The following is a 23333-nucleotide window of genomic DNA, read 5'->3' as shown; positions in this document are numbered from 1 at the left end:
ACTACACCGAATGGAGAGAATAGCAGTCGGCAGTAACTGATGCTGACCGCCACGGTAGGAACTCCACAATCTCAAACACACGTGATGAAAGGCTGCAGTGTGATGGTCTCGTCTGCTCTCTGGGAAACATCTGAACCGAAGGCCACACGCACACACTGAGGAAAGACGAGCGCATGAATCTTCATTGTGTCTACACACACTCGCACTGCCTCGCTGAACTGAAGTGAAGACGCACAATTTGAATTAAATTTGTGCTGAGGTAGCAGGGTTATGATTATAGCTGAAGTAAACAGTTAAGATCATAACCTGATGTGCTAAAATCTTAACTTGATGTGCTAAAATAACTACAAGTAAAACTGAAAAAAAAACCCTTGCAGACCACATTTATGTAAATACACAAATCGTAAGGGTCTAACAGCCTAATAAACCTGCTGCTGTCTTTCGTCAATGTTAATCAAACAGCAAACAAAGAGAAAATCACTAACATGACTTTAATAGCTTTAAACTTCTGGAGCTGATGAACGCGCCGGCACATTTTTGTTGATTTTTTTTTCACATATCAGCAAAATCGACTTGAAATACTCTATCATTTATTGTCATACGGATAAAAGCAATACATCATTCAAAACTGTAAAGGGTTTTATATGTGTTCAGCTTACAATCAAATCAAAACGTGCTTTTGTAAAATAAAGAACGTTCTTTCTGCCGTCTTGTTCTCTTTGAACTTTTTTCTGGAGCTCGTCACAAAAATGAAACAAAGCTCAGTGGATATTTGATACACAGACATGAACAATATATATGTAGAAACATTTAAGTGTCTACTTTTAAATTATGTAAAAGAGAGAGATGTCCGGTTGTTCTTGTGTTAGCTCATTATCTGTTAATATGAACACACCTACTGACAGCGAGCGCTATTCACACGTAATGATCTGAGGTGGTCCATGCACCCACATCAACTCTATAAAACTCATCACATTTCATCAGGATAATCAGATTCATTAACTTTGCATCATTTTGGGATGCCGTGAAGGAAGATGAGGTTTTAGTTTCATTTTGAGGAGTAACTTGATCCAGCTGAGGATATCATTTCTGACATATTTTATACATAAACATGCACATATTTCCTAGTTTGGCTTTTCCAAAATTATTGCTATACTGAAATTGATAATAGCAAGTGTATATTTAACCCTCTACAGCACAACGGAAAGTTTTCTTAAGCCCTATGTTTAGTAAATCTTTCTTTAAATGATTACAACCAATTAGAAAGGTCGAGAAAGTACCAAAGAACAGTTCAGTAAGGTGTTGGAGTCAATATCAAGCACCATTTAAAGGCGGGACGTCCTGTTCTGACACACGGTCACAGGAGCACATGGTGTGAGAAGAAGGCAATATTATTTGCTTTAGTAATCTTATTTAAAACAACATGAACTCTACATAAAACATATGTGTGTGTATGAAGGTGTAGAGAAGCCTTTTGACGGTTTTTTTTTATTTTGCATGTTCAGAAATTTAGTTTCTCTTTTTGTTGCCTCAGGACAAAGTACTTTTCGAGAATGTTTTGGGCAAAACCTCTCATTGGCAACAATGTATTATAAGAAGGGAAGATGCAAGGTTCCTGGGTTTGCAGAAACACCCAAAGTGATGTGCAAAAATTGTAACGTACACCACTATTTCACAGCAGAGAAGAAGTGCTTTTTCTGAAGTTTCGTACAGAGTGAAATATTATTACTGACTAATACATGATACAGATCTATGCATGTATAAAATTCAATACATCAAAGTCTTTCAAGTGTTTTTCCCTTTTTACTTAATGATTTCTTGAATTTTTAATTTTCTTTAAAAAAAATGATTTTGATGATAATTTTCTCTATGACTCTGTTCCATTGTCGCACAACGTTGCTTCTTCCTGGATTAGTGACATCACAAACCCTAAAATTTACATTACAATCCTCATTTTGGCTGCGTGAGATTCTCCAGCTTTGTTGTTGTTGAGCTGTTAAAGCTCCGCCCTCTTCTGGAGCAGCAGCTCATTTGCATTTAAAGGGACACACACAAAAACAGTGTGTTTTTGCTCACACCCAAATAGAGGCAAATTTGACAAGCTATAATAAATGATCTGTGGGGGATTTTGAGCTGAAACTTCACAGACTGTCTGACGACTTTGGTAGTATTGTACAATAAAAGTTTATTTGATGAATATCTGTCAGCTCCTCTTCTGAAGGGCTGTACTTAACATCCATATACAGTACAAACAAGACTCACTGGTGCCAATGAACATGAGCCTAAATTAGCCTCATTTACAGGACTTATGTAAGACTGATCGACTAGTAACATGCTAATATAACTACATCAGCTATACGTACATTTGGGATTATGGGGGACATATTCTGCTGTGTTTTTAAACATGTCTGTGTGTTTTCCTGCACCACATTTTGTAGTGTATGTATACCCTCAATGCCTGTCTCTTAACATGACATCATATGCAAACCTGCTCTTTTTACCCACAATCCTGCGCTGATCAATCACTGAAGACTCTGAGAAGAAGGTGTTTCGTTCGGTTCTTTTCAAACATGGTAATGAAGTACATCTATCACTCGAGTGCTAAGGGAAAGGTCAGTGCTGAAACGTATAAATTGTTATGACATGCCATAAATCTGAGTTAATCTTCAAATATCTCCTTTTTCCTCATGAAAGGTCTCACACACCACTTCTTGTTTCACCATATAGCTTTTCTTTTTGCTTCTGTTCATACATACACACACACACATGTCTACCATGAAGCACATTTCAGAGAGAACAATCATATTGGTACATGACTTGCATTGTACTGCATAAACAGTTGTGTTTGTCCAGCAGCATTGCTCTCTCCAACTCTGACTTCTGTTCTGTAGTTCAACATGTTCATATGCATAGATTCAATCCAGTTACACATTTCGGATACACTGTTTATATATACCCAGACTCACTGGAAAAATGCACGTGTGCCAACATTTCTGCAAAATTACCAGGTTGTACCAGGTGAGCCACTGAGCAAGTTTACTATGTCAGAAAAAGCCATACATATAGAGCTGGGTATGTGAACGTCAAAATGTGTTTGTTTACAAATCATGTACTGTTAAAAGAGTTTTGTGGTCATGACCCCATACCCCCTCTAGAGGGACCAATCTCACAAAGTCCTGTGGGAAACACTGACACTGCTACAAAACACTGAGCCACTGAAAACTGCAGTGACTGATTCAGTGCTCTGTTAGGTTCAGTCAGATTCATCCGTCCTGCTGACACCCTGATGGTCAGAGGCGGACTTAACCATTAGGCAAAGGTAATGCGACCGCCTTGGGCCCCGAAAGCTAATTAGGGCCCCCTAAAATGCTTTTTATATACGAGATGCGAATTCAGCGCGGCCACGCAAGCGGTTGCTGTGGTGTTTATTACCTCGACAACTGTCTGCACGCCAGCGTTGAACGTGCTTCTTGTTGAAAATGTATGCAATTCATGGAATCCATTCATAAAAAACGGAATTAAAATGTCATGAAATGAATGACGCAGTCGCAGACAAGTGGATTTGTTTACTGAAGCACGCGTGCCGCTCGCGGTGCTAGTCTGCACCATGCACAGAGACAAAAACATGCAGGATTCATATTTAAATAATATCTTTGCCGTTTAATATTCACATACACTAATCTAGTCCATATCGCGATTTGATTTAAGTTTACTGATTTGCATTTGATTTATTAATCCATAATTTGACCAATTCCGTAACATTCCATGTTACACGTTAAATTCCATTTTTATGGATGGATTCCACGATTCTGTCCGTATTTCATCATACCATACACACACAGGAAAGGTTTTCAAGGCAACCCATCAAAATAAAAGATTGATTATATTACTCTTGATCAGTAAAATGTCATACGGATAAAAGCAATACATCATTCAAAACTGTAAAGGGTTTTATATGTGTTCAGTTTACAATCAAATCAAAACGTGCTTTTGTAAAATAAAGAACGTTCTTTCTGCCGTCTTGTTCTCTTTGAACTTTTTTCTGGAGCTCGTCACAAAAATGAAACAAAGCTCAGTGGATATTTGATACACAGACATGAACAATATATATGTAGAAACATTTAAGTGTCTACTTTTAAATTATGTAAAAGAGAGAGATGTCCGGTTGTTCTTGTGTTAGCTCATTATCTGTTAATATGAACACACCTACTGACAGCGAGCGCTATTCACACGTAATGATCTGAGGTGGTCCATGCACCCACATCAACTCTATAAAACTCATCACATTTCATCAGGATAATCAGATTCATTAACTTTGCATCATTTTGGGATGCCGTGAAGTGGATTTGTTTACTGAAGCACGCGTGCCGCTCGCGGTGCTAGTCTGCACCATGCACAGAGACAAAAACATGCAGGATTCATATTTAAATAATATCTTTGCCGTTTAATATTCACATACACTAATCTAGTCCATATCACGATTTGATTTAAGTTTACTGATTTGCATTTGATTTATTAATCCATAATTTGACCAATTCCGTAACATTCCATGTTACACGTTAAATTCCATTTTTATGGATGGATTCCACGATTCTGTCCGTATTTCATCATACCATACACACACAGGAAAGGTTTTCAAGGCAACCCATCAAAATAAAAGATTGATTATATTACTCTTGATCAGTAAAATGTACATCTTAATGCTATTGTCTGTTGTGTACAAAAAATAAATTTTCATTGGAATAAACGATTAATGTTTTATGTCTTCATTTGATTGCCAGAAAAATTTAAATACACAACACATACTTTCTTTAAAAAAATAAAATAAAAAAAAATCATAGGGCCCTATTATTGTATACAAATTAATAAATTAAGTTGTTTTTATGAATTCAATTTATTAGATATGTTTTTGAATAAACATTAAAATGGAATACAGGAAAAAAAATGGAAAGCACAGAATTTGGGCTCTAAGAATGTAATCTTTGTTAAACTTTTAATAAATTGCTGTTAAATTAAACAAGTTTTATGATTTAAATTAATTAGACATGCTTTTTGATTAATAAAATTTAATAGAACCATCCAGAAAAAAACAAACAAACAAACCTGAATCCAGAAAAAAATAAATGAAAAAAAAATAAATAAATAAATAAATAAATAATAATAAAAGAATTTGAAAAAAATAAAATAAAATGGAATTTGGAAAATAAGGCCCTCATAGGGCCCTACAAATTAAAATATCATGCATCTGAAGCTAAAATTAAATACTGAGCATCAATGCACATTATATGTTTATTGTTGTAAATGGCGCTCACTCGTTTCTGTGAAGGACCCAAATAGAGGACACATGCGCACTGGCACACTTCATTTTTGGTTGAATTAATCCTTAAGTATGTAAATGTATAATTTCCTTCAGTTTAATTTAAATTTGTAATTACAATATAAAAACGTATTTTAAGGTTTAGAATTAGATAGTCTTGCATTGTGTAGTCATTACCCCAATTTTATTTACACTCTAATAGAGTTATAACCTGCTTACATGTGAACAAGGGGTCTACAACAGGAAAGAAAGCCATTATTTATAACATGTACATGGAAAATCTAAAAACACAACTATTGGACACGGTCGTGCAGCAGCAAGCATCACAACAGTGAAAGGAACCTCAGGGAAATGCGTGTTAAAACTTCAACTCATTTCTATTTTCATCTCTCTTCCACCAAGAAAGAAAATTCATTGGCATTTTGCGTGTCTAATGGAGACTAGATGGGAATGTAAAGATGTGTAATCTAATCAAACAGCAGATTTCACAGTGTAATTAGCAGAAGCTCTTCAGTTCCTGTACGTGAGGCCGGAGAAGATAATGCCATGGCACTGCTGCAATGAATAACATAAACACTTCCATGTCTGTAGTTATGCTACAATTATGGTGAATTTATTGCACAAAAACTACATAAACATTCATACTTGCACAGCAGATCTCTAATGATTATGTAAATTCACTAATTCATACATACTGTAGACTATTTGGTACATCAGTTTATGAGAAGACAATAAACTAGAGAGCTAGATGACTGAACGTCTGCCACATGGAGAATGAAAATCATTCTTCAAAATATGTAAGGACACATTTTGTGCCGTCATTATCTTGAGGAGCTGTTTCTAACATTGGTGTCACCTAATGTAGTTATAATTATATATTTTGACTTGAATAAACCAGTTCATTTTGATGTCATCACATGAAGCACTTTCTGAAGTCACAATGATGATCAAAAAGCTTTTAATCGCTGAGAGCAAAGCAATCCTCTTGAAGTTAGAGAAGAAACTCTTCAGAAGTGTGCATTCAGTTCACTGTCTGTCTATTAGTGAGAGAATCTGGCCTTTGACAGTCAGACAGTCTGTTTCTGTACATTTATAAGGTTATAAGCAGTATGGCTAATGCCTGTGGATAAATGTCACACACGCTGCGTATATTTCGGTCTCAACTAGTGGTTGCAATTATCCTGTCCTGTCAGGCATGGCATTTAAGATTAAAACACAGCATTTGCAACTTCGGTATGTTATAAATACCAAATATAAACGGTCTCGTCTCATCTCCACCTGAGCAATGCATGCCGTAATCCAACGGCAACACCAAGGTGAACCCTTTTCTCTGGCATTACACGGCTGGACAATAACCTCCGTCGAATCGACAAATAAATCCCCCCAAATGCAGAAGTAGACTCACCCGGCATTTTCCTGACCCCAGAACTGTCACCTGACAAAGGGTTTGTAGGGGAAACAATTGCACGGCTGTCAAACAGTAAATGGATTAAGAGCAGCAGCGCAGGGCGTGATTACGTTCTCAGCATCACACTGAGAGCTGCTGCAGGACTCTGTATGTGCTTCAGCGCTTCTAGAGCTCGATCAATAGTGTTCAGCCTTTAGCCTTTGGAGGCCTCTGGGTTTTAAATGGACTAACTACAGCTGCTGGACAAAAAACCACTCAATCCTCAATCATCACGCATCTCTGCTGAGATCACCAACATAAATATGAGCAAGTGGGATGACAAAATGTCCTTGAGAAAAAGAAGTACACTTCCAAAAGAATACTTACTATGAAAATAATATCCTTTAAAATATTATACTCAAGTGCAAAACTGAATGTTTGTTTTTGTACACTTAACTGCATGTTATTTATAAATGAAATGAACACTCTGAAGGGTTTTGCTGGATTTTCTTCACATAGCAGCAAAATCGACTTAAAATACTCCATCATTTTTGTCATACAGATAAAAGTAATACATCAATTGAAACTACAGAATATCTTCTTTTATTTGTGTACACTCACTGTAAAAACAACTGCTGTGCTTTTTGCAAAATAAAGAAAACTAACATGATGCGTGATCTGCCGTCTCTTTCTCAATGAAGTCCATTCTGATAGTTCTCAGAGAATACTTATCAAACAAACATGAGACATATGTCTAAAGAAACGTCGAAATGTCAGGTTTTCAACAATGTACAGTACTGTGCAAAAGTCTTAGGCACGTCAGTATTTTCACCTCCCAAAAAAGGTTTTAAGCCAGTTATTTATATCTTTTGCTGTAGTGTGTCAATAGGAAATATCCGTTCACATTTCCAAACATTCATTTTGCCATTAATTGTAATAATCCAGTGAGATTTTTGAGTCTGACAACAGCCGGTGCTCCACACAGTGATCTGACCTCACCATCATCGAATCCGTCTGTGATTATATGAAGAAACAGATGAAACTGAGACAAACTAAATCCAGGAGAACTGTGGCCGTGTCTCTAAGATGCTTGCTGCCTGCAAAGATGCAGTACTGTGAAGAGCTTTAGGCACTTGTGTAAAAATGCTGTAAAGTGAGGATGTTTTTAAAAAAATACTGTTATAAAAAGATTTTATTTATCAATTAACTTATATTAATTAAATCAAAACAATATTTTGTGTGACCACCCTTTGCATTTAAAACAGCTTGGGCATCATTTTTCAGGGAGCTTTGGAGGCAGGTTTCTTAAAATCTCTTGGAGACACGGCCACAGTTCTCCTGGATTTGGTTTGTCTCAGTATCATCTGTTTCTTCATGTAATCACAGACAGATTCGATGATGGTGAGCTCTGATCTCCATGTGGAGCACCGGCTGTTATCAGTCTTATTGTGTATTCAAAAATCTCACTGCATTATTACAATCAATGGCAACATGAATTTTTGGAAATGTGAACGGATATTTCCTATTGACACACTACAGCAAAATATATAAATAACTGGCTTAAAATACTGACGTGCGTAAGACTTTTGCACAGTACTATAAGTCAAATCTGTTTGAAAAGAGAGAGATGTCAGTCGTTCGCGAGTCACCTCATTATCCGCTAATGCGGCCACGGCCACGGACCGCGCGCAGCATTCAAACACAAATTATGAGGCGATCCACAACGGCCGCATTAGCTCAAAAAAAAAAAAATGCATCAAGCTTAGTCAGATTCATGTACATCGTTTTGAGATGCAATGAGGAATAATTCTGGAAGAATTTACTTCAGAGGAAGAGCGCGACTTTCAATTCAGTATGTGTTTTATGGCCTTATTTCATTGTCTTATTTTTTTGTTTTTACAATAACCACAAATAAACTTTATTCTCTCAAAAATGCAAACATGTTGCTCACATATTATTGTAGCCTAGTTTGTGCTGAATACAGTGTAATGACACAAATGTCAGGGCATGTCAAAACTACTCCAGGACGCCAGAGGGTTAAATGAAAATGTATTATAGTTTAAATGTATATTAAATGTAAGAACTTGTATGTTTTTGACCAACTTAAGTACAATTTTACATGTGATTTCATAATTACTTCAATTGTCCTTGAAATATGGTTGTATAGCTGAACTTATTGACAAGCATTTATGGTAAACTAAAATATAATTTAATGTCTTTCCAGTGTGTCATGTATATTTGTAATGATAAATTTGTAATTTACTACATTTAACATATTTTAACTTCAAATGTAATATCGAATAACACAGTTAAAATTATAATCAAGTTCTTTAGTATGCTAGTCAACACCATCAAATATTAAAATATATGGTGACACTTTATAATAAATATACAGCAATAAAGTATTGACAAATAATTTGCAGACTATTAGTTAATTACTATTTTACAAACTCTAGTTAAAACATTAATAGACTATTTACAAACAGTGAGTTCTTCATTGTCACTGTAATAAATTATTGTCTTATTAGCTCATATATAAAGAGTTAATGCTTTGTTAATGACTTATTAACCATAAGTAGTTCTCACTTTAGATTAGGTCACAGAATATTGGAAAATGGCATTAATTGTGTACATTTATTGGACATTAATTGCATTAGTATTAAGTGTTCCTTAAAATGCTTCTCCAAAGCTAAACATAACCATAAATAAATAAATGCTGTTATTATGAAATATATGCGAATACTCATTAGATCGCATTGTAGTTAGGTTTAGGGGTAGGGGACAGAATTTGCACAATATAAACATAATTATTTCTATGGAAATCCCCATAAACATGGAAACCCAATAGAGTACTTAAAGAGTTGTTGTAGTAGAGTGTTGTTGACATGCCGTCATTTTACGCCGGACTGCTTCACAAACGAGGATCAATTCAACACAAAAGATGAACATGACGGCACATGCTAGTGGATGAGTTGAATCAACTCCACAGCAACTACATCAATTTATCCACTAACCATTCAGAAACGTCTAAAAGTTGTAACTTCTTCCTGAGTCTCTCCATCAGTGTCGACTCCGGTTTGAACAATGTAAGGCTGAACACTTTCCTCATTTTGGCTGCGTGAGATTCTCCAGCTTTGTTGTTGTTGAGCTGTTAAAGCTCCGCCCTCTTCTGGAAAGCGGAGCTCATTTGCATTTAAAGGGACACACACAAAAACGGCGTGTTTTTGCTCACACCCAAATAGGGGCAAATTTGACAAGATATAATAAATGATCTGTGGGGGATTTTGAGCTGAAACTTCACACACACATTCTGGAGACACCAGAGACTGATATTACATCTGTGAAAGGGTCCCTTTTAAGATCTCTTTTTGAACATTTTGAAGCATCAGAATTTTGGGTGAATATGACTTTCAGTGGAGGAACAAAAAGCTCTCAGATTTCATTAAAAATATCTTCAATTGTGTTTCAAAAATGGATGAAAGTCTTGGAATGGGTTTGATGAGAGAATTTTTTTATTTTTGGGTGAACTAGCCCTTTAAACGGCAATACAGTCCTCTATCATCATTATCAGTAGCAGCACTGTTTTTCTTCTGCCATCGAGTCATAGACTCTCACCCCAGAGGAACCACTTCAGAATATGCTGCTGTTATGACAAACAATACAGAGCACGCATGAAAAGCAATAACATCTGGAGATGCAATTCCACGAGTTTTCTATTCAGAGTCAAGGTGAGAACAAGCAGCATCATTTCAATACACCACACAAACACATAAATGCCCGTTTATCTGAAACACTCTTCACAACAGTACTGGTCCAGAGCCCGATCTCTGTCCCCGAGGGGCTTCCAGACTGATTAACATCGCCAGACTCGTTCAGGTAAACGGGCTGAGTGAAAATCAGCAACTGGGGAGCAGAACTAATGAACGATCTAATTAATAAATCAGCATTCACACGCAGCTGAAGCTCTCAACAATTGAGTCTCATTCATTATTGTATCTGGGTCGAACGTGTCCCTCGGCGTTGGACAAATCCTCACAGACATGTCAATACAAGCACAGTTATGAATTAATGGAAGAGATTCAGAGCTGAACTATTATTGTGTTTAACAGGTTATTTGCATGACGGAGCGCAACATTTCAGCAATTTAAAGTCAACAGCCTTAAGAGCCTGGTGTCTTCCTGGTGAACTGATGTGAAGGTGTAGCGTGTTTTAAACGACAATGCTAATAATATCAGTATTCTGAAGTCATACGACAGCTTTGCATGACGTTTAGCATCGACAAAGACTGCAGTACTGATGAATGGGAGAGAGAGCAATAGAGCGCGACAGCCGGGGTCCAGCAGTAAAAACTCCATTAATTTTATCCAAAGAGAAATTGATTTTTAACAATAACTTTGAAAACAGATCTACTGTGAGCAACAAGGTTGTTAATTGATGGTATTTGCTTCTGTTAAAGCTGTAAGCCAGCATTATTTCAACTTATTTTTTAAATGATTGTGTTTAACAGCAGAATTCGTGGTGGAAAACTACACAAAATTCCACCAATCTGAGAGTCAAAACAAGCAAAACGTGGTAATAGGTCTCTTTAGCTGATATTTTCTGGTTTAGAATATGTCATTTAAATGTCAGTGTGTCAAGCGGTTTTGAGATTTCAGGATTCATATTCAAATATGGTCGCCGAGTGAACAGACTTTCCTTGAAAGAGACTTTGGCATCAGTGACTTCACAGTTTGAGAACATATAGGAGAGAAAAGATTGTGATTGAATGGTGGATAACATTTGTTCTGTTCATCACACAAAGCTATGCTTTGATTTACATTTATGAACACGTTATTTGCTCTTAAAAAACGCGTTCACTTTTAACTGCTGTTGAATGGAAAAGAGCTGCATTACCTTTCTTCAAAACATCTCCATTTGTGTTTCACCATCACAGTCTCACAAGAAAACACAAGCCTTTGCAATTTGATATGAATTTGTGCAATATGATTTGGGAAAATATACGATTTGTATTAACAGCTTCACCCTTAAACCAGTGGGGTCCTTTACTTTTTCACCCTTTTCTTTAATATACACTACCAGTCAAAAGTTTGGAAACATTACTATTTTTTGATGTTTTTGAATGAAATCTCTTATGCTCATTAACGCTGCATTTATTTAATAATAAATGGAGAAAAAAAATAATATTGTTAAATATTATTACAATTTAAAATAACGGTTTTCTTTTTTAATATACTTTAAAATATATATTTTTCTGTGATCAAAGCTGAATTTTCAGCATCATTACTCCAGTCTTCAGTGTCACATGATCCTTCACAAATCATTCTGATATGATGATTTGCTGCTCAGTTATTATCAATGTTGGAAACAGTTTTTGGAACCTGTGATTCTTTTTTTCAGGATACATTGATGAATAAAAGGTTAAAAAGAACAGCAATAAAAAATAAATAAATACTGACCCCAAACTTTTGAATGGTAGTTTATATTGTTACAACAGATTTATATTTTAAATCAATACTGATTTTTTTTTTTTTTTTTTTTTACTTTTTTATTTATCAAAGAATCCTGAAAAAGTATCACAGGTTATAAAATAATATCAAGCAGCACAACTGTTTCCAATATTGATAATAAATCATCATATCAGAATGATTTCTGAAGGATCATGTGACACTGAAGACTGGAGTAATGATGCTGAAAATTCAGCTTTGATCACAGGAATAAATTATATTTTAAAGTATATTAAAATAGAAAACCATCATTTTAAATTTTAATAATATTTCACAATATTATAGTTTTTTTCTGTATTTATTGTGAAATAAATGCATTCTTAATGAGCATAAGAGACTTCGTTCAAAAACATTAAAAATAGCAATTTTTCCAAACTTTTGACTGTGTATTAATTTTTTTTTTTTTATTGTGTTTATTAATTTCTTTGTGATCTTCTGTTTGGATGCAGGACTGACATGATTTGTTGCTGCAATGAGTTTGTTGTTAGTTAATTGTTCTAGTTAATTGATATTTTCACCTTCAGTTTAGTTGTTTGTTTCCACTCATTTGTTTTGATGCCAATGTTGAAATCATTATGGTACTACATGCATATATTGATTTTTATTTATTTATGTATTTATGTATGTATATATATATAATATTATATATATATATATATATATATATATATATATATATATATATATATATATATATATATATATATATATATATATATATATATATATATATATATATATCTATATATATATATTCATTTTGGGGTATTTCCCTAAGCAAAGAGCTCAAACGCTGTCCTCCTCAGGGAACCATTAAACCATATTTCATAGTTACCCCATCTCCAAGTCATTTCATCCCAAAGGCTCCATTTCCCTCTGTCAGGTGAACATTATAACGCTGAAAGACTCTCCTTTAGCTGCACCTCGTCTGATGGGACGACATGTTTCCAAGCTGAGCTCTGAAGCCATTAACTGTTTCCTCACCATTGGTGAAATTTTCCAGGCTTTTCACTGTTATACAGTAGGGGGCGCTGTTACACATCTTCTGAAAGAGTACAGAATCTCCTGATCAAAACACGGGCGAAGAAGAAACAAACGATAGACGCATTGCTTATGCTGGACATGCAAACAGAATATAAATCAATACTCCGAATGAAATGTTGAACCCATGAAGCTTCGGGAGTGTTGATGGACTCGATCTTGATCTTTGCGAAAATTATCAAAAATGATGGCAACTTGCTGGCAGGGAAATAGTTAAAATATCCACTGGCACTCAGGATCACACGCTGGTTTTCTCTCCTCCGTGCCTGTTGCCTGTCGAGCAGTAAACTCTCCCAGGTCTGAATTTATGCATTGTGCAAATGTTATGCCAATGCCTCCAATTTCTTGTCCTTTTTTAGCTCCTTCTCCTCCTACAATTAATATCGCGCCACAAAGAGCGCTCCATTACCCAGAGAGACAGAGGGGGGAAATGTGCTTTGACTGATAATATGAACACATGTTTCCCCTGGAGCCAGCTTCATCTCCCACAATCCTCATCATCAGTCGGCTGGCTAATCTGAACACAATGAGGGAAGTTGGGCTCCATTGACTGAACTCTTAATTAAAACCCAGACAAAAGTATCTCATTCTCAACACTTCCATTAGGCTGGAATGAAAGAATCTGAGCGAACACACACACATGCCCTTAGAAAGCACCATTACAGATAACTGCTAAAGGACTTCACTATAGTGCCATTGTTGAGATATAATAACCAGACAAAAGAGCCAAGGAAGTCCAGCCCTACTGATGTGACATTCGTTTGGAAACATACATCTGTAAAGTAAGTGTCACTGCAGATGTCTTTTATATTTACAGTCAGTTTGCTCAGGAAGAGTGATGTCAGTGCCGCTACTCCCTATATGCAAAGAACACCAAACCACCAGCGGGTTAATAGTTGTCAATGCAAAACAGGGCAGAAATGACCTGCGCCACAAGAAAAAGAAATGCATGATATAGATAGCTATGACTATGGACCCAAGAACAGAAAATAAAATTAGAAAAAGAAAAAGAAAAAAAACAAAGAAATAAGAATGTATAATCTATGGTGTGTGTTAATATTTAGAAAATGTAAAGTTCAATATTAAATATAAAGTTCACTAACCCTAAAATTTACATAAACCCCGCCCCTGAGAACACACAACAAAGGGGGCGGGGCCATGTTGGGCTGCTTTAGAGAAGAGGAAGAGTTGTTGTAGTCGAGTGTTGTTGTCATGCCGTCATTTTACGCCGGACTGCTTCACAAACGAGGATCAATTCAACACAAAAGATGAACATGACGGCACATGCTAGTGGATGAGTTGAATCAACTCCACAGCAACTACATCAATTTATCCACTAACCATTCAGAAACATCTAAAAGTTGTAACTTCTTCCTGAGTCTCTCCATCAGTGTCGACTCCGGTTTGAACAATGTAAGGCTGAACACTTTCCTCATTTTGTCTGCGTGAGATTCTCCAGCTTTGTTGTTGTTGAGCTGTTAAAGCTCCGCCCTCTTCTGGAAAGTGGAGCTCATTTGCATTTAAAGCGACACAAACACAAAAAAACTAAATTTAACAACTAATTTACTAGCTATTAGTAAGCAGTAATTACAAAAATCATAGTTAGTAGTAGTTAATAGTTAATAGTGAGAATTGGACCCTAAACTAAAGTGTGGCCTTACAAATCTACTTAAAGTACCAAAAAAAAAAAGGATTTATTAGGTTGTAGTTCTTCATTGCACATTAAAGTGATGGATGATGTGTTCAAAATTTTGTCAATCCTTTCTTTTTCCTGGGTAACAAATCAGATGCATTTGAAATCTGCTTCAAGAACAATTAATTAAATTGTGTTAGACTTTTTTTATAACACCTACATGTGACATCTTTTTAATATAAAATTAAATGCTTTGAGAAAAGAAATATGACACAAAAATATGACATAATTGAGGACTTCTGAATGTGAACTGTTTAATACACCCTAAATAATGTACATAAATACCGATATTTCTATTATGACTGTGGGAATATACATACACACTCACGGCAGAGAGCTTCTTAAAGTGAGTTGTCACAGTGAAGGCACAAATGAAGTGTTAGAACAAAAATACAGATGTCAAACTCAGGCTGTTGTGATTTTCACAAGCTTCCCGCAGCCCTGGATTTCTCGACAGGCTGTCAATTGCTTCACCACAGTCGGTCTCATGGGATTGCTGTTTTCATTCAATTATTCCAAAGGGATCTCACTACATGAAAACACACATCCAATTAGCACACTCAACAGAAAACTCATTTTACAGGTTTTTGGAGCAGTCAAACTCTATGTATTTTATAGTAAACACATGCAATAAAACAGAATAACACACTGACACAACAAATATATAACATTTCCCAAGCCACTTCAGACAATAATATTGCCCAAAATATAGTCAGCTCCTGGATCACACCATATCATGTTTTGAACCGGCAACTTTTCTATTTCTTACATCATGCCTTATTACCTCCACAAATAAATATAGCTCTTAGCTACACTATATTAGTTAATCACAATCATAAGTTATTTGTTTTTCTGTGATTACAGTTGCTGAGACATTACATGTGTTAGCACTAAACATGGAAATGACCATGTTTAGAATAAAAGTTTAAGAATAAAGTGTGAGTAGACGTACAGTATTGACTGGTGTCTGGTGGACTGTAAACCAGCCAAAACACACCGTCGACAAATCATGCAAGTCAGTTTTTGCAAATATGTGGCTCCTTCTATGCTGTTGCCAGACCGAAAGGTGTGGTGATCCAGGATCATGTCCTACTTGGGTAGATCACATCAGCAAGGACATAAGCTAGGACATACTCTGTATAATACATAAGTACACGTCAAACTCAAGAGTGCTTTGGACCTCTCTAAATGGAGCAGAACTGCCAAAATATAATTGCCAGTCTCCTGTGCAATATTACACATGAAAAGGTCTGTCAAATGTGTTATTCCAATTCAAGTTCTGCTCAGAGATGGTCTCAGCCACAGGGAGGAGATGTACAAATTTATCATGTGAAATCGAGGCAAGCTGAAATGTACGGAGCCCCACACAGGACATGCTGACAAATACATATATATATACTGTGGCCACGAATTAAGAATTCATTTCAGTGTTTTAGTAAATTTTGGCCACGATTTACCAGTTTTTCCCCCTTTTTCTTTAACTAGTTTTTTTTAAATCGTGGCCATGAATTAAGAATTTACTCCCATAACTAATTATAGGTGATAAAGAGGATCATTTCGTCAACTGAGAAACCAAAGACTGTTACTGAGTTTTTGAAATGAGCGCATGCGTAAGAACAACCCCCCCTCCTTTCGAGGGAACGCCTCCCAAAACTCGTGCACGAGTATTGGAACACGAGTGTTTACCGTGTCGTGTTAGTGGATTCATTATGTCCTACCTCGTGCACAGATGATGTATATTAATATTATTCCTTTCAGTGCACCTAATAAATAGTATTTTATCAGTTAGTAAAGACAGTTTCAAGTAATATTGCAAAAATTTACAAAACAAAACATCCTCTTTAGCACCTTTAATTAATTCCCTCATTTAAGGAAATCGAAGGCCACATTGTACTAATTCATTCCTTTTGTTTTGATTTTTCAGCGATTTGAGCTCCAGGCTGTAAGGAACCCCCCATTGGCCCAAAAACGGAATCCGGCGGACTGGGCGAAGGTTAACGTGTGTATGCCCTTTCAGCGCCTATAAAGGTTCACTTAATTTCACTTGTTTAATCTGACTCCAATTTCAAATGATTATTACTCTTAGGTTGTGTTTCAAATTAGAAATGAATCATTAGTTATGCCTTAATTTAGTTTTTCGATTATTCTGATTACCTTATTGTGGCGAGGGGGGCGTGGTTTAGCGGGGTCTGCGGCAGGAGGGAGTGTCTGGGGATGTGCGGTGATTGAACGGGTTGAATGTAAATCACGAACACCTGTTTCTCGTTCCAGTAACTGGCGTGGAGACAGGATAAAACGCCAGGAGAAGCAGGAGCGTGGGAGAGAGAGAGGGACTGCTGACAGTCAGACTAAGTGAGCTGTGCTCGTGTCGTGGAGTGAAGCCCGTCCTTGGATGTGGAATTATTGAGTGTGCGTTGCACCGTCTTTTTGTTTATGTGTTGGATATTTTTCTCTGGTGAGAATAAAGACTGTCAGCAGCCCTAAAGCCGATTCCTGTCCTCTTCCTTCCCATTACACAAAGAACCTTCGTTACACTGGTGCCGAAACCCGGGAAGGAAGACGGAAGCCGCCGCCATGCAGGCATCCCCCGCCGCTGGAAAGCCGTTTGCGGACATCATTGCATCCCTCGCGGTCCTGCATCAAGAACAACATCGGGCCCTGATGGATCTTCGGAGTGACCAGGAACGCCGCTTCGAGGCGATCATCCAGGGCCAGCACGAGGACCGCGAGAGGTTCCGGAGCTGGATAGACCGGGAGGTTCCCACGGCGACCAGCGCGGCAGCTGCTGGCCCCTTCCAGCTGCCACTGCAGAAGATGGGCCCGCAAGATGACCCGGAGGCCTTCCTGGACCTGTTCGAAAAGGCTGCTGAGGTCTCAGGTTGGCCCCGGGACCAGTGGCCCATGCGGCTCGTCCCGCTGCTCTCGGGCGAGTCGCAGGTGGCAGCACAGCAGCTGCCCGTCCAGAACCTCCTGGTCTTCAACGACCTCAAGAGGGCCATCCTGCAGCGGGTCGGCCGCTCCCCCGAGCAGCACCGTCAGCGCTTCCGGTCTCTGGAGCTGGGGGAGGCGGGCCGACCCTTCGTGTTGGCCCAACAGCTCCGGGACTCGTGCCGCAAATGGCTGATGGCCGACGGAGGCGACGCGGAGCAAATGATCGATCGCGTGGTGCTGGAACAGTTCACCACTCGGCTCCCAAAGAAGACCGCCGAGTGGGTCCAGTGCCACCGGCCCACGTCGCTGGATTCGGCCATCCAATTGGCGGAGGACCACTTGGTGGCGTGCCCAGGGGTCGGCGAATCCCTGCCATCTGTCTCTCTCTCTCCCTCTCTTCTTCCCCTCTCTCTCTCTAAACCTGTCCCTCTACCTAGGTCCCGTCCGCCCGGCCCGCCTCGTGTTCCGCCCCGAGGGCGGGGTGGAACGGATTCTCGGCAGTTCGTGGCGCCAAGAGCCCCGCCCAGGGGGCGGGACTGGCCACCGCCGGGCTGGACCCCGCGCCTGCTTCTCCCCTCTCTCCACGCCAATCATTCGGCCCGTTCTCCGCCACTGGAGCGGCGGGCAGGTCTGGGCCGGCCTGTTGGCGTTGCGGGGACCCGGATCACTTCATAGACCGGTGTCCAGTGATGGAGGTGGGGACATTGATCCGGGTCCCGGACGACCTGCAGGTCGCCCCCGGTCAGGCTGGTCAGTACCAGATACCAGTGAGTATCAAGGGGGTACATATCAGGCTTTGGTGGACTCGGGTTGTAACCAAACCTCCGTGCATCAAAGCCTGATTTCATCCGGGGCATTGGATACAGGCCGCGTGGTTAAGGTACGGTGTGTGCACGGGGATATCGCGAGTTATCCGTTGGTGTCAGTCGGGATTCTATTTAGGGGTCAAAAGCATAGTGTGGAGGTGGCAGTTAATCCGCACCTCCGGCACCCGTTAATTTTGGGGACGAATTGGCCCGCATTTAATAAATTATTGGGGCATTTATGCTCGGGTGCCTCTTGGAGTAAGTGTACGCGGGGAAGGGAAGTGCGAGTGCAGGCGGGGGAGACTGACCGGGGACCAGTGGTGACTGCCTCAGGGGAACCGAGCGGGATCGGGAGACTGATTCTCTCGGACCGTGATGATTTTCCCCTGGAGCAGTCTCACGATGAGACGCTGAAAAATGCGTTTGAGAGGGTCAGTACGATTGACGGTCAGCCTCTCCAGCCTGGACGACCACTAACTTATCCCTATTTTGCGATTATTAAAGATAGGTTGTATCGAGTGACCCAAGACACTCAATCAAAGGAAGATACAACCCCAGTTGTTAGTACCAAAGAGCCGCAGGGAAATGCTTTTCCATGCGGCTCACTCCAACCCAATGGCTGGACACTTAGGACAAACAGCGACACTAAATCGCCTCATGACCCGATTCTTTTGGCCGGGCATTCACGAGAACGTGCGCAGGTGGTGCGCGTCTTGTCGTGAATGTCAGCTGGTAAATCCTCCGGCCACTCCAAAAGCGCCTTTGCGCCCCTTCCATTAATGCAGGTCCCCTTCGAACGAATTGGCATGGACCTCATCGGGCCATTAGAGCGATCAGCGAGAGGGCATCGTTTTGCATTGGTCATTGTGGATTATGCAACACGATATCCAGAAGCAGTGGCTCTCCGCAACATTTCCGCTAAGAGTGTTGCGGACGCCCTCTTCAGTTTAATCTCCCGAGTGGGGATTCCGAAAGAAATCCTCACTGATCAAGGCACGGCGTTTATGTCACGTACGCTACGCGAACTGTACGAATTGTTGGGCATTAACTCGATTCGAACCAGCGTCTTTCACCCACAAACGGACGGGCTGGTCGAACGTTTTAATCGCACGCTTAAATCCATGATTCGTAAGTTCGTTCAAGAAGACGCCAAAAATTGGGATAAATGGTTGGAACCCCTGTTGTTCGCTGTGCGAGAGGTCCCGCAAGCCTCCACGGGGTTTTCCCCCTTCGAGCTTCTCTTTGGGCGCCACCCCCGCGGGGTGTTGGATGTCCTAAGAGAATCTTGGGAGGACGGACCGTCTCAATCAAAAAATGAAATTCAGTATGTGCTGGACTTGAGAACAAAACTCCACACTTTGGGGCGGCTATCTATGGAGAATTTGTTACAAGCCCAGGACAGACAGTGCCGGTTGTATAACAGGGGAACTAATCTGCGTAAATTTGCACCGGGAGAGAAAGTGCTCGTATTACTCCCCACATCAAGCTCAAAATTACTGGCGAAGTGGCAAGGACCATTTGAGGTCACACGGCGAGTTGGTGATCTCGATTATGAAGTAATACGGTCCGATAGGAGAGGGGCACGTCAAATTTATCACCTCAACCTCCTGAAAAAGTGGAGTGAGGCGGAATCAGTGATGCTGGCGACGGTGATTAGCGGGGAGGATGATCTCGGGCCAGAGGCGAATGTAAAAAAACAATCCCTCGCTCTGGCCCCGGGGGAGATCACCTTTCGCCCTCACAGCTCACTGATGTTTCCAAATTACAGGCTGAATTTGCCGACGTGTTCTCTCCCCTACCGGGCCGTACTGACCTCATTCAGCACCACATCGAGACAGAGCCGGGCGTGGTGATTCGCAGCCGGCCGTATAGGTTACCTGAACACAAAAAAAAAGTGGTTCAGGCAGAATTAGAGGCAATGCTTGAAATGGGGGTAATAGAGGAATCCAGCAGTAACTGGGCGAGCCCGATAGTTTTGGTCCCCAAAACAGACGGCTCAGTACGGTTCTGTGTGGATTATCGCAAGGTGAATGCAGTGTCGAAATTCGACGCGTATCCAATGCCGCGTGTGGACGAATTGCTTGACCGGCTCGGTACAGCTCGCTTTTATTCGACACTGGACTTAACAAAAGGGTATTGGCAGATCCCCTTGTCTCCATTATCCAAAGAAAAGACCGCTTTCACGACGCCGTTTGGATTACACCAATTCGTGACCCTTCCGTTCGGGCTGTTCGGGGCACCGGCTACCTTTCAGCGACTCATGGACAAGATCTTACGGCCCCATGCTGCGTATGCGGCTGCCTATCTGGATGACATTATTATTTTTAGTAATGATTGGCAGCGGCATATGCAGCATTTGAGGGCTGTCCTGAGATCGCTGAGAGGGGCTGGGCTCACGGCCAACCCGAAGAAGTGCGCAATTGGGCGCGTGGAAGTAAGGTATCTGGGCTTCCACTTGGGATATGGACAGGTGCGTCCCCAAATTGATAAGACAGCAGCGGTTGCAACCTGTCCGCGTCCCAAGACCAAAAAGGAGGTAAGACAGTTCCTCGGGCTGGCGGGATATTACAGAAGGTTTGTTCCTAATTATTCGGACCTCACCAGCCCGTTGACTGATCTGACTAAAAAGGATGCACCAGATACGGTCCAGTGGACGGAGCTGTGCCAGCAGGCCTTCACCCAGGTGAAGGCTGCTTTATGTGGCGGGCCGTTACTTCATTCCCCTGATTTCTCTCTCCCCTTTTTGTTGCAGACAGACGCGTCGGACAGAGGGCTGGGTGCGGTCCTGTCCCAGGAGATAGAGGGTGAGGAGCGGCCGGTGCTGTACATTAGCCGCAAGCTCTCTAAGAGAGAGGCTAAGTACAGCACCGTGGAGAAAGAGTGTTTAGCCATCAGGTGGGCCGTCCTCACCCTCCGCTATTATCTCCTGGGGCAGGAATTCACCCTCTGTTCGGACCATGCCCCTCTGCAGTGGCTCCACCGCATGAAGGACACCAACGCGCGGATCACTCGTTGGTATCTTGCTTTACAGCCTTTTAAATTCAAAGTGATCCACAGGCCGGGTGTTCAGATGGCTGTGGCCGACTTCCTCTCCAGAAATGGGGGGGGGGGGGCTGCAGGCCGGACGGCTCCCCGGCCTGAGTCGGGCGGTGGGGGTATGTGGCGAGGGGGGCGTGGTTTAGCGGGGTCTGCGGCAGGAGGGAGTGTCTGGGGATGTGCGGTGATTGAACGGGTTGAATGTAAATCACGAACACCTGTTTCTCGTTCCAGTAACTGGCGTGGAGACAGGATAAAACGCCAGGAGAAGCAGGAGCGTGGGAGAGAGAGAGGGACTGCTGACAGTCGGACTAAGTGAGCTGTGCTCGTGTCGTGGAGTGAAGCCCGTCCTTGGATGTGGAATTATTGAGTGTGCGTTGCACCGTCTTTTTGTTTATGTGTTGGATATTTTTCTCTGGTGAGAATAAAGACTGTCAGCAGCCCTAAAGCCGATTCCTGTCCTCTTCCTTCCCATTACACAAAGAACCTTCGTTACACTTATATCTTCACTTATTTCATTCACTGCAGTCCCGGTATCGCTTCAGAAGAGTCACTGCTCTTCCCGGACACAAACTCGTCAGTTCTGACCTTAAACATTGGATGCAGGGTAAATATCTACCTTTAAGTTGGTCACGCTCTGCTTACTCATAACAAAAAGCATAGTTTTTATATATTTTCGAAAACTGCAACTTATTTAACCCTTAAATGCATACCTTGGGTCTTTAGTGACCGGGGACGTCATTCACTACCCTCCTCCTCATTCATTTTTTAAAGTTAAACATCAACCTTCTTGGTATTCCTCAATCAAGTCATTATAAAGAATATAACAAGAAAAAAAATCATAAAATTATAAAAGAATGCCTATTTTTGTATTCATTTTTTGTAAAAATTGTATAGGGTCGCTAACCACCCGAGCTGCGTATAAGTGTACGTATATTTTTTCTTCACAACAATAATTGAATCTTAGATGACGGAATAAGTGCAGTTCACCTTTATTCCACAAGGTGGCAGTGTCTGATACACAATGCTGAAGTGACGACTCATTTAGACAGAAAACGAAATAATAAGAAAAACGTGAAATGGCTCAGCGATTTACTGTAGAACAAGTTCTGAACGAAATCAAATATGACTGTAACTGTTACAGGATGGATCTGGTGAAGCTGTTAGCGATCGAAATATTGATTTTGAAGATGTTGAAAATTATATAGTTTTGAGAATACATTTGAGATCGCGAATGGGCTCATATTCATTACCTCAAACATAAAAATAGCCTATTATTTGCTGAATTTACTGGGAAATGAGCTCTGACGAAGACAGTGATGGCGGCATAAAACATCTGCTCAAACTGAGCCCTTTCAAGCTCCAAAAGGTAACAAAATATGCTTTATTTTATTCTTCTGCAATTGCTACTCTAATATCATATTGTGACAGGTAGAGATCCTTCCGTGTTAGATATAGATCCGGGTCGATAAAGACCCGAATATGTAAGAATGATTGGTGAAACAGTCATGCATTTAAGGCAGCGATAGTCAGAAATCGAAATGGACTTAATTGACGTGCCCCATGCTCCATTTATTAAACCCTCCGTATGATCAATCCTGAACACAGATTTGCAGTA

The 23333-nt window shown here is 40.3% G+C and overlaps 1 protein-coding gene across 1 annotated transcript in view; it reads right to left on the bottom strand.

Moving 5' to 3' along the window:
• fstl4 (follistatin-like 4) overlaps nt 1-23333 on the bottom strand; it is a 216327-nt gene that overhangs the window by 80290 nt on the left and 112704 nt on the right. The window lies entirely within an intron of this gene.

This window comes from Chanodichthys erythropterus, chromosome 22 (genome assembly GCF_024489055.1).
Source record: "Chanodichthys erythropterus isolate Z2021 chromosome 22, ASM2448905v1, whole genome shotgun sequence".
Classification (NCBI taxonomy): Eukaryota; Metazoa; Chordata; class Actinopteri; order Cypriniformes; family Xenocyprididae; genus Chanodichthys; species Chanodichthys erythropterus.
The sequence above is the reverse complement of the archived record's forward strand: the minus strand, read 5'-3'. Positions and strand labels throughout refer to the sequence as shown.